Source organism: Meles meles, chromosome Y (assembly GCF_922984935.1).
Source record: "Meles meles chromosome Y, mMelMel3.1 paternal haplotype, whole genome shotgun sequence".
In the NCBI taxonomy this organism is placed as follows: Eukaryota; Metazoa; Chordata; class Mammalia; order Carnivora; family Mustelidae; genus Meles; species Meles meles.
Window position 1 is genome coordinate 4,803,922 of NC_060088.1, and position 12,991 is coordinate 4,816,912.

General features: G+C 43.1%; 1 pseudogene; it reads right to left on the bottom strand.

Moving 5' to 3' along the window:
• Positions 1 to 1,954: 1,954 nt before the first annotated feature.
• LOC123935919 lies at positions 1,955 to 11,804 on the bottom strand (annotated as a pseudogene).
• Positions 11,805 to 12,991: the final 1,187 nt, after the last annotated feature.

Sequence of the window (12,991 nt, forward strand, 5' to 3'; positions counted from 1 at the left end):
AAAAAGAAAAGAGAGGTTTGCATTTGAAAAATTCACCTTATCTTTTTTTTTCTCCTTTTCCTTCCCCAAGTGCTAATAAAAGTTGAGATAAAGTTTTAGAATACAGATTTTTTTTCCTTTTGCTACCATTAGCATATTTCGTAGCCGTGGTATTTCAAACGATTTTTGGAGATTTTTATTATGCCTGTGAAATAAGGTACCTGCCTGCCTGTGGGGGTAGGCAGGAAAAAATAATTTAATGTGATTTTTTTTCCGTTTCTTTTTTGAAAACTTCAACAGGTGGCTTGTGAAAGAAATGCTTCGTTGTAATAACATTTTACTATGGTACATTATTAGCGGATGATGGTGTGAGATGTTCATTTCTGTCACAGTTAGGGAAACCATTTCCTTGCTGTGCTCTCAATTTAACTTAAATCTTATGATTTCATGTTTTGAACAAACACCGACTTAATTTCTGGCGCTCACTCCCTCCCACTGACAGCCCGATTTCTGGCAGCTGCGATGATTAATGCATACGGTGTTGGCCAGAGGAATGTATTAAGTCAAACCTTAACTTGAGGAGGGCTAAAATCACTTAGAGTAGGGCAGCATTTCCCCATACATTAAAAAAAAATCCGTAAAAATAAATAATCTCATTAGAGCCAGATACTTATTTGTTTGTTTTTTAATTTATTTATTTGACAGAGAGAGAGAGAGAGATCACAAGTAGGCAGAGAGGCAGCCAGAGAGAGAGGGGGAAGCAGGCTCCCTGCTGAGCAGAGAGCCCAATGTGGGACTCGATCCCAGGATCCTGAGATCATGACCTGAGCCGAAGGCAGAGGCTTAACCCACTGAGCCATCCAGGTGCCCCGATCTTTGGGTTTTTTAATCACAACCATGCAGGTTCTCTGCATTCTTTCGGCGTATACACAACAAGAATCAGTCCTTTGGGGAAGACCTAGATTTTGACTTACTACTCAACTCTTGACAAAAGAGGAATTGGAGTGTAGAGTGACCAGCGGACACCCGAGATGCTCCTGAATCCTGCAAAGTCTTTGAGTATTTCTTTCAGGGACACGTCTGGATGCCTTGGCGGCAAACACACATTCTGCACCAACGTAATTGTTGGAGCACACGGCTATACTCATGAGGCAAAGACAATGGTTGTTGATTCTGACAAGCCCAGCACCGGTGCGTCTGATGGTAGGATGTCCGCGCAAGACGGTGAAGCCTGTTGGGTGCATCAGACACATTGTAGATACTCCCCGCAGCCAAATGGCTCCGGTCAAATGTCACTCATCTCTCTTCACTGTCCCATTTCTGTGCCAGTCGTCTGTACGTCCAGGTCAGCGTTTCAGCTTCTCCTGGAGAAAAACGTTCTGTGCCCACACAATGCTGGTGTCTACACTGAGGGCATGGCTTGGCATCCTAGCTGGCGTCTCGTCGCTTGGCTTCCCTTCCCGAATCCTCCTTGTACCTACAGGGCGTTGCTTGTGGCTAACTGAAGCCATCACCTTTTCATAAGGCTGACAAGGCGTGGGCTCCTGTCCCTTGATCTTGCCTACCGCGTGTTCATCCATACTGGCTGTTACCTCTTATCTAATCAGTCTGCTCTTGGTGTCTGTGATTTCCCCCGAGTTAGTCTCCAAGCACTGGGGAACCAGACCATGAGCATAGCCACGCCCTCAGAAGAACCCCACCGCCAGCTTGCTCCCTTCTGCCCTCCCCTGCCACGCATCCTCTCTGCGTGGACTCCACCTGCAAACCACTATTTGGAGCTCTGTGATCACAAGGATGCACCTGCCTGCCTGTCTGCCTGCCTGGAAGTGAGCCCACATGCTAATGTCTCCTTACACCTAATTTAGCCAAATATCCTGTGCTCATCTTTAAGCAGATGACCCTAAAGAGAGCTTATCCTCACTCTAATGCACAGGAGCCAACTCTACAGAGCTGGGAAATTCAAAGTTTAAAAGGCTTATGTCTGGCATTTCAATAAAGGACACCTGTTTAGTCCGACACAGATAATGGTTGATGAATCAAAGCTGGAAAGTCTTTTGAAACCTATGGGAAGGGAACAGTTTTATTCAAAAGGATCCTTTTCAGATAAATATGGCCAAAATAGACAATGTCCAGAATATACAGGCACCCACACATACGCATTTTATTAATGCGAATGCGACATAAGCATGTATTATAAAATGAAGCAGTAAATAATTAGGTAAAAATGAATAGGAATTTACCTCTAAAGTCACAGAGGTCCAAAGTATGTGCCTATGAGTAGCGTCTGTATTGTTAACATCAAAAAAATACACGGTGTAATCATGTATGGAGAGATTAAATTTATAGAGTTTTCCATGATCCATTTATAGAATGTCTTATCATGTGATTGTGCTGAGAAGTCTTGGAGAGCATGGCAGGCATGGGGGATGGGGTTGAGGAGTGGGCAGGATCACTGCTTGCCATTATTGGGCGGTTGGCCAAAGCCCAGGAGCCAGTCCATGTCTAGGGCTCCTTAGTTTCTTCCAAAAATCTCTCCCTGCTTTACTGAACCTCATGAGGTTATGATTCTGGGTCTGGCTCACTCAAGGCGTCCACCCATCCTTATATGCCTGTTCAATGCTGGCGGAGTACCTAAACGTAGACACACTACTCAAATGACATCAGGGTGGCAGGCCATCCCCAAACCTGGTAGGACATCCCGGTCAGCTCCAGATTATTTGAAAAGTCCCCACTACAAGGCTTAACGGCAGAGAGAAGGTAGCCAGATCGCTGAGGAGAATCACAAAGCCAAATGTAGGGACGAGGTCCAGGGTCCTCTTTGGGAACTGGCTGTGGTTTAACTCATCTGGTTGTGTTAATGACCTCCTCCATCCGTACTGGGTGTTACCTCTGATCTAATCAGTCTGCACCAGCAGTACATTGGCTGAAAGTCAGGTTTCTACTCAAAATGTGCATTCGAATGAGTCTGGGTAGACACATCCTAGAAATGTTGGAGGGATATCCCCAGTGATGTGAGAGAGCAGGAGATGGTCCAGGACCCGTGGCTTTGGGTTCAGACTCCAATTCCAATACTGGCCTTGTGTCCTCCTGCAAATAAAATTCATGTTCACGTTCTCTCTCTACCAATTCCATCTTAACTAAAGTGTGTTTCTGTGAAGATGAAATATGCAAGAAATGTAAAAAAAAAAAAAATCACATTGTCTACTGCATGAATATTAGTTCCTCACAAAACCCCATCACAGATTTGGGGACGTGAGCTGAGACCCTTGACTCTCTCTTTAATACAAAATAAAATGAAACATGGTATATAATTTATTTCTTTTTTTCTTTAAATTTTTTTCACCTCATTAAAGTTAACAGGGTACTTCTACATGTAAACATTTGCTGCAAGTTTTCAGCCACGTGAAACTGAATTCTCTTTCTGTAAGTAAGCGTCTTTAGGCCCATAGCTTTGTATGTTATAGAAAACACTTCTCCTTGGGTCCCAAATAGGAAGGCATGAAATCTGGAAATGCTGCAAGACGATTCCAATTCCCAGCTAACCTCTTGCCCCAAATGCAACAACTCAGTTAGCCTTTAATGCAACTAGCGACCAAAAATAGTTGCTTCAATGTGGGTGTTTAAGGGCGTGAGGTTCTGGTCACTACGAAATCCCTCCAAAGGCAGTAACAGTAAGCCAGGATTACTGGAAAGCTCAGAACACTCATAAGGCTTCATTCCAAAGTATTTCACAGAAGGTCACAATTTGTGTTTTCCCAGGTGGAGCTGGGGCTCCAGATTTCACTTGGCACTGCCCAAAGTGAGTGTCCCACATCACCTTTTTTTCTCTTATCTTGGATTAGCTTGCCCTAACGTACCATCACCTGGCCCTGCAGCTGCCCGGGCAGCCACTAAGCCTTACTGGCTTCCATCCTTCCATGATCTTGGCAGCCGCCTTGACCAACTGGCAACCATTAGCTCCAGATTGGTGTCCCAGGGTCCACCTCCGTTGTTAAATACTTCTAAAATAGTCTACGTGTGAAACCTCTTTCTTCAAAGGTGGTGATCCAACTTTGGTGTTTCTTCCCACGTAGTTATGTGCAAACCAATCAGAATCCACGGTCTTAAAACTAGCCACCTTCCGAATTGAGAAGCTTCATGAGACGTCATGAGACTTCATGAGAGGTCATGAGGCTTCATGAAACGTCTTGAGGCTTCATGAGGTTCCAAATCATCAATATCGTTCATTGTTAATACTGCCTTTTCCAGAACTTCTCGATACATGGGTCCAAGTGAAATTTGATCTTTCGGTTCCTGGGAAACATACACAAGATCTTTCCCATGTGCCTCCGAAGGATAACGCATGGCCAGAACTTTTTCTTTTGCCGTAAGGAGCATTGCCGATCGACCATCAGTCAGGAGAGAAGAATATGGCAGCTGTCGCGTGCCATAGGGCTTGATAAATGCAGTTTCGAGTTTGGCCATCTGCTCCAGAGAAGAAGGAGAAATTCCATCATCTTTGTGAGCAGTATCTTTTCCTGGTACTTTGAAGGGTGGAACATCAGACAGGAGTCCTGTGCCTTCTTGGCCAAGCTGTGTAAGGGCAAGGTGTACTCATCCCAGTCCTTGTGGGAAAGAACAAAGCCAGTGGTCAGTCCATCTGCACAGTGGCCCATTTTCTCAGGAGTGGAGAACTTAGCCACTGCAGGGAGCGCTAACGTTAGGAAATTTAGTCTGAAGTTAGAGACTAAGGATGCTCGCTGACCCAAAGTCTTGACCTCATGAAGATCAAGCGTCATGCTCCTTATTTTCCTTGAATGATAAATATAGCCTCCAGACATTCACTGCCATGACCACACCACCCTGCCCAGAAGTTATTTATCAAACCAACACGTGTATTCTTGGGCTTGGTGGGCAGAGCTGCAAGCCTTCGTGATGGCGTGAGCACGAGTCTTGTCAGAGAAGCCAGCTCTGTAGTCAGCCTCTCTAGCCACATCATTAGGACCAAAGACGATACAATCAACAACTTCCTTTGGGATGTTGGTCCAATGCCGCAAACCAGAAAGTGCTTCTCTGGCCAAACTATGCATGGTCTTCCTTCGAATTGCCTGACTGCAAGAGTGGACCGCGCACGCCAATCCCCCACCACAATACTCCTTCGGTTGGGATTGGGTGAAGTTTTCTTTGATTTGGTCTGGGCAGCTGGGGCAGCTCTTGCTTGGAGGAAATGCACAGAGGAGTCTTGCAGAAAGTCAGAGGGCCCATTGTGATGTCCTAGGAAGATTTTAAGACATACTGAGAGTAACTATAATTTAATTTTTAGGCTGAAAAAAATAGGGATTGTATGAAAACCATTTCATATGTAGACTATTTTAGAAGTATTTAAAAATGCTCTTTTGGAGTCTGAGTCCCTGTAATGACCCCAATTTCTGAATATTTAGCAATCAGGACTGGCTATTGGTTGATCAGTTCAACCATTGGGAATGATAGTCATTCTGTTCGTGATACTGTCTACTCTTGAACTACTCTTTTTCTTTTTCCATCTTTTTATCTTATAATAAGGTGGCAAAATAAAACATGCATTTTCATGTGTATACAGCAAGCTCAACCTATGCTTAAAAGCATATTTATGTAAAAAATCTGACTCATGAACCTTTGTGTTGTAAGTCCATCCTGCAAGTTCTGTGTGTGTGTGTGTGTGTGTGCACGTGAATGTGTGTGCACACCTATATGTATACACACACTCATCAAAAGTTGAAGATCAGGGGCACCTGGGTGGCTCAGTGGGTTAAAGCCTCTGCCTTCGGCTCAGGCCATGATCCCAGGGTCCTGGGATCGAGCCCCACATCGGGCTCTCTGCTCCATAGGGAGCCTGCTTCCTCCTCTCTCTCTGCCTGCCTCTCTGCCTAGTTGTGATTTCTCTCTGTCAAATAAATAAAATATTTAAAAAAAAAAAGTTGATGGTCAAAAAAAAAAGTTGAGTGTCATTGGTTTATTCTTTATTTTTTTTATTTAACTTAGGGAGTTATGAGTTAACCATTGGCATCAGCACCGAAAGCTCTTTCATTAATGTCATTTACTGGAATGTTATATAAAACTTCCTGATAATTCCTGTCTTCCAGTCTTTTGATTTTTTTTTTGCTTCTGGAGTCCTGGGTGACAAATATGCTTTCTTTTCATTTGTTCGATTCATAGATTTGGTTTCTGTGCTTCAGTAAAAATGCCAACTGAGGGGTTTTTTTTTTCCTTCTGTGAAGAATTTTTGCAGCACTCCAAAGGAAATACAGAAAATACAAGATAAGCTACTGCATGAAACAAAATTCATAAAAAAGCCCTTCCTGAGTGGTTCTCTAAGAAGCATCCCCTGCAACTTTCCGCAGAGTGCTAAGTTTATCTCTTTGATTCAGTGGTACAAGCCAGCCTCCACTTTCATCCTGCCGATGCGGGGTAGTTTACTTTTCAAGCAGGTCATAAAACACCCTGTTTGTAAAGCACTTAGCTACACTGCACAATGCAAAGAATAACATGTTAAACCACACGGAAGGCGTTCCTGTGGAATTTGAGATTTAAAAGCAACACGGCACAATGGATCTTTCTCCACAATCTGCCTTGCAGGATTCATGGTTTCAATGAAAGGACAGTTTCAAAGGCAAGCCCTCCGGAATTTGCCAAAACAGGCAGACTTCTCCTCTCCTGTCCTATTGTATTTGATGAGAGAACTAAATACAGTGCTGGCTTCTTCTAGTCTGTGTCACAGTTAGAAAAAGTCAATTTGCTCCGTTAACCTGTTGCCACATGTATTAGCCAATTATCCATCAGTGTGGTATTTTGATGTTAATTTTGTACCAGTAAACAGCGGGTGTACTAAGCATGATTTGGAGGAAAGCTCCCCAAGGGTCTCAACGTTGCAGGCACGGATGTTGGGGCTAGATTATGCTTTCTCTGGGGCTGTCCCGTGCTCTCCAAAGTGTTCAGCAGCATCTCTAACCTCAAAATTTTCCACGCGTGTAACCTAGCATCCCTTTTCTACGTTGTAATAACAAAAAAAATGTCTTCTGATACTGCCAGTGGTCCAGTAGGGAAGGGAATTGTCCTTGTAGGGAAACAATGTAATTCTCAGCTTCAGGATGTTTAAGTTAGTACGGGTAGTGCTGTGAGGCGTGTAAGCCTGATGATTCACAGACCTGTACCCCTAAGACAAATGATACACTATGTGTTAATAAAAATACATATTTTTTAAATTAGTGTGTTAAACCACTCTTGGTGATTCTGTCTTTTTTTTTTTTTTTTTTTTTTTTTATTTGACAGACAGAGATCACAAGTAGGCAGAGAGGCAGGCAGAGAGAGAGGAGGAAACAGGCTCCCTGCTAAGAAGAGAGCCCGATGTGGGGCTCGATTCCAGGACCCTGGGATCATGACCTGAGCTGAAGGCAGAGGCTTTAACCCACTGAGCCACCCAGACGCCCCTTGGTGATTCTGTCTTGCAGCCAATTTGGAGAACCGGTGGTCTCCTCCTTTGTGGCTCAAGGTCTGGTCCCCCAATCAGGAGCATCACCTGGGAGGTTGTTAGAAATGCAGATTAGCAGGATCTGCCTTTTACCTGGACCCCCAGGGCATCTCAATGCATGTCCTTCAAGGAAATGTCCTCTCTGAGAATACTGTCACTTCCAGGTCCTGTTTGTGTCAGCAGTTTGCACGGGGAGGGAAAGACGTGCCGCTGCAGTGTTGGAAGCTGGGGCAGGAGCCGTCAGAAGGTGGAGAGTAAATCGAATTCTCTGGAGAGTTTGTTACCATGAGTGACTCAAGAGATTGTGTTAGTTCTTCCTGGAAGACAGGAGAGGCGCTGCACAGAGCAGACAGATGATGAAGGAGCGCCTTCTGTTCTCGTCCTGCAGATCTTCCTCCTCTCTCTTCCTCTCTTGGCTTCCGAGCCCCCGCGTTACAGATTTTCCTTTGCCTCTGGCTGTGGTTGAGCAATGTATCAGCAGATCTCCAGTTAGCTTGAACAGGCTTTGCTCCTTGCAACTGGTTACACTGAGACCCCCCCCCCAATGATGCTCCATTTTACGTTAATAAATTTGGAGTGTGGGGACATACAATAATGGGGATCTGTGGCACTACGTTTATAAAGAAATTTCTGTTGTCACACAGTGTTGGTTCAGAGCTTTTGAAAGGCCATTTGATAAGAGTATTTTAAGTGGCTTATAAATGAATACCTATGTCATTGTTTTTTTTTTTAATATTTTATTTATTTATTTGACAGAGAGGTCACAAGTAGGCAGAGAGGCAGGGAGAGAGAGAAGGAGAAACCGGCTCCCCACTGAGCAGAGAGCCTGATGCGGGGCCTGATCCCAGGACCCTGAGATCATGACCTGAGCCGAAGGCAGAGACTTAAACCACTGAGCCACCCAGGTGCCCCCCTATGTCATTGTTTAATATTGCTTTTACGTATATATGTATATATATATGCTTTTTTGTTAATTATTTCTATTAACATAGACTGTATTATTTGCCCTAAGGGTACGGATCTGTGAATTATCAGGATTACACACTTCACAGCACTCAACATAGCACATACCCTCCCCAGTGTCCATCAACCAGGCACCATCTCCCTCCCCCCTTCCCCTTGTAACCCTGTTAGTTTTGTGAGATTAAGAGTCTCTTACAGTTTGTCTCCCTCCCGATCCCATCTTGTTTCATTTTTTTCCTTCTCTTCCCCCCAAACCCCCCACATTGCCTCTCAACTTCCTCATATCAGGGAGATCATATGATAGTTGTGTTTCTCTAATTGACTTATTTTACTCAGCATAATACCCTCTAGTTCCACCCATGTCGTCACAAATGGACAGATTTCATTTCTGTTGATGGCTGCATAGTATTCCATTGAATATATATACCACATCTTCTTTATCCATTCATCTGTTGATAGACATCTAGGTTCTTTCCATAGTTTGGCTATTGTGGACATTGCTGCTATAAACATTTGGGTGCACGTGCCCCTTCGGATCACTACGTTTGTATCTTTAGGGTAAATACCCCATACTTATGCATGCTTTTATATACATATAAATACATGTTTGGAAATAACCCAAAAGAATGAAAAGGGGAATTAAAACCAATTCTATGTTAGTGGATAGATGAGTGAGAAACGTTTTCGTAAACTGATAGACCTAACTCACAGCCATTAAAATGATAATCTCTGTGTTTATATAAGAACATTCAAAATATTTGTGTCAATTAAATGACAAAGACAAAACCCAAATTTTATTCATGGCAAGACAGCAGCTGTACAATGTGTGCCTGCGTAAGGAGGAAATGTGAGTGAGATGCAAAGAACAAGCTTAATTGTTTAAAAATCGAGATTGTGCACATTTTTCTTTGTTGTCATAAAGTGAGAAAACGGATGAAAATGTGCCTGTGTTTCTAGCATCCAGGAGACCATAAATACTACGTAATTTTTACATAAAGCTTGGGTGACACAAATTTAGGTGTTTTCTTCTTTTAAATAGTTTTCCATTCACTGTAAACAGAAATACAATATAATGGTTTCAAGTATACCCAGGTGTGAGAAATATGAAACCATTACTTTGTCTATAGAATCAGGTGTTTTTAGGGTCTCTGGTTAAGCTATTTATTTATTTGTGTTTTTGTTACCAAAAACGCGGATGTGAATGACTTGATTGCTCCTGTGTTCAGAGCCTTGCTGCCATTCATGCGACTTTTTGAACTAAGCAGGCTCTCTAAACGTCTCCATCTTGATGCATGAAATAGTTATGCCTATAACACAATGGGAGCCAAGGTTTTGTGTAAGTTATGGGGGACATTGACACACAAAGCTTAGTGCACTGCCTGGCAAATTATTATCACTTAATGGATACCCGTTGTCATGCCTGTTGCTTCCATTATACATCAGCAGCAAATTCCTGTGTGAGAAGATAATGATAAGGTCATCATCTCCTTTTTGCAGATTTTCAGTTTCAGTGTTTTACCATGGTACATATGCATTCATATTTGACCTGTATTTATTAGTATGTTAAATGTCAAGGCATACTTAATGAACCTCAGTTTATAAAGTTGATTTAATGAAAGTGATAGAAGCATACTCACAGATACTTGAATTGCTGTTTAAAATGTTGGCTCAATTGGACACACACAAAGACAAATCATTTTTTAAGAAGCCCTAATTGCAAAGTATATCTGCGTAACTGAGTTTTCATTAATTTAGACTGCTACGTTTTGTGGTCCCTTCGAAATGTGTTCCTGGGAAGATGGCGGCACCACACTGGTGTTCCGTGTCTACTTCCTGTAATAAAGCATTCAGGTTCCTCGAGCTCAGGATTCCTCTCCTGGAACTTAACCCACAGCCCCTGTAGGCTTCCATCCCAGCACATCTGCTTCACCCCAAAGGATCTCGGGGCAGGCAGAACTGATGAAAATATGGTAGTGTTTCTGCTCCTGTTGTGCTGTGAGTAATAATGTTTCCTTCTTCTCTGACCCGGGATCTCTAGTCTTCTGCCAACACTCATGAAACTGTGGCAGGTGGCCTGTTGACTTGCAGGTGGGGAATCATCTCCACTCCTTCAGGTCTTGATGTGCGCAGGTGTCAGGCTCCTTAAATACTCAGAACGAGATGCTTGTATGGCACTTCCGAATAAATATTCTCGGTATTTAAAAGCTCCGCTTTGTCCCGTAGTGTCTGGGTTCTCTTCGCAGATACTTTCAAATCCACTCGATTCATGTTGTTTTATGCTACGTGCATTTTTTAAGGATTTTAAAAAAAGATTTTATTTGTGAGTAATCTCTGCAGCCAACATGGGGCTCAAACTCACAACCCCAAGATAGAGTCATGCTCTAGTGACTGAGGTAGCCAGTTACTCCTATTATTACTTTCTTTTCTTAATTCTAATCATCCATGATCAGCTGTTTGGTTCAGTAAAAAAAAAATTTGCCGGGGTGCCTGGGTGGCTCAGTGGGTTAAGCCTCTGCCTTCGGCCCAGGTCATGATCTCAGGGTCCTGGGATCGAGCCCCGCATCGGGTTCTCTGCTCAGCAGGGAGCCTGCTTCCTCCTCTCTCTCTGCCTGCTTCTCTGCCTACTTGTGATCTCTGTCTGTCAAATAAATAAATAAAAATATATTTAAAAAAAAAATTTGCCTCTGAGTGTGTGTGGGTATATATATATATATACACACATACATACATACATACAAATCAATGTTTATATTATGTTTTTTTTGCAAAGTCCAGGGATTTTAAAAAAATTTTCTTCTCAACACTAATTAAAACAGTTATTAATCTTGGCAGTGGCACATTAGCCCAAAGGAAGGGTACATTTAAAAAGTGTGAGTTCGGGGCGCGTGGGTGGCTCAGTGGGTTAAAGCCTCTGCCTTCGGCTCAGGTCATGATCCCAGAATCCTGGGATCATGCCCCGCATCCGGCTCTTTGCTCAGCGGGGAGCCTGCTTCCCTTCCTCTCTCTCTGTCTGCCTCTCTGCCTATCTGTGGTCTCTGTCTGTCAAATAAATAAATAAAATCTTTTAAAAAAAAAAGTGTGAGTTCTTCCATAGAACAACCTTAACAAAATATTTTATTAAATCTCTTTATGTAATTTTTATCATGTATCCAAATTTGAAAAGCATTGGATTGACTTTGTAGAAGGAGATGCCTCGCCTTGCCTCACTTTTTTGCTTCCCAAACTTTAAGACCCATATGGATCCCCTGGCAATCTTGTTAGGGTTTAGGATGACATTGGGTCCGTCTGGAGAGGGGGCTGGTACTTGCTTTAATACCAAGTCCACAGTGGAAGTCATTGCTCCTGCTCCAAGTTGAAACTTTGAAATCAACGTCATCGTGACAATTCTCATCAAAGATTGTGAAAAAACAAAACAGCATGAAGCAAAATTTAACTCAATGTTCAAATATTTCTTCTATGGAGATATAGAACATGTTCTTAAAGACTTTTTCAATAAGAGCAATGAATGAAAACCAGGGACTAAGACGAAGAGAAAAATGGCTCTTCCAGGAAGGGAGCAAACCGTCTCTCTCTATCCAGTGCACTGAGTGTTGCTGCGTAAATCGATGTCTGCTACAGAAGAAAGCTCACAGAATTAGAAAGTTGTCATCAGCTGAAGGCTCCCTGCCTTGCCTTGGCATTTATGTCCCTGAAAGGGGCCATTAGTCTGGGAAATGGTCTCTTTGTGTGGCATGATGTTCATTAGGACCGCACTGTCTCTTCCCTCATATTTCTTTAGTACCCTGTCCTGGAGAGACAAACATCGAAGTGAATTGTACCATAACACTCTTACCATGTGGGCCGTTACCGGTGGTCTTAATGTGGTTTTAAAAGCAGAATAATTGAAACACAGGAACAGGGTGAGGTCCTGAAATTCTTCTCTGTTCCCCTTTTTTTTTTCCTAAACAGTGAGTCAAGTTCCAAAGGCAAGGAAAAACACAGATGACAATATGGTGTAGCTGAAATCTTATTCACACGTGTGCGCACACACACCACACACACACACACACACACAGGACAGAGCGATGAATCCACAAGTGTAATTTCAGGTATGGCCTGAATTCATACCCTGAAAACACAGGGTGTGGATAATGAACTAAGTGTATTAACACAGAGATGTGCTTCCCTGTGTCTTCATTGATGGGGTGTGACTCTTGCTTGGAATATAACAGTGACAGCCAATGTGTTGTTCAGAGACGGGTAGACATGCCATAGAAGGTACATGCCAGACAATGTTCAGAACGCCTAAAATTTCATAGAAAACTGTGAACCTGACCTAGAAAGTGCAGTATAAGCCTTTAGGATTGAAATAATTGGACAAATGTGTAATCTGCTGTGATAGGAGCTTATGGCAGTGGTCAGTGTCCATTGAGGCCATATGGAACATCTTTGCTTTGCTTTTTTACCCTCCCTTCTCTCCTTCCCTCCCCTCTCTTTCCCTCTCTTACCCATCCCTTCCCCTCCCCTTCCTTTACTTCCCCTCCCCTACTTTCCCTTCCCTTCCCTTCCCTCCACGCCCGTCCC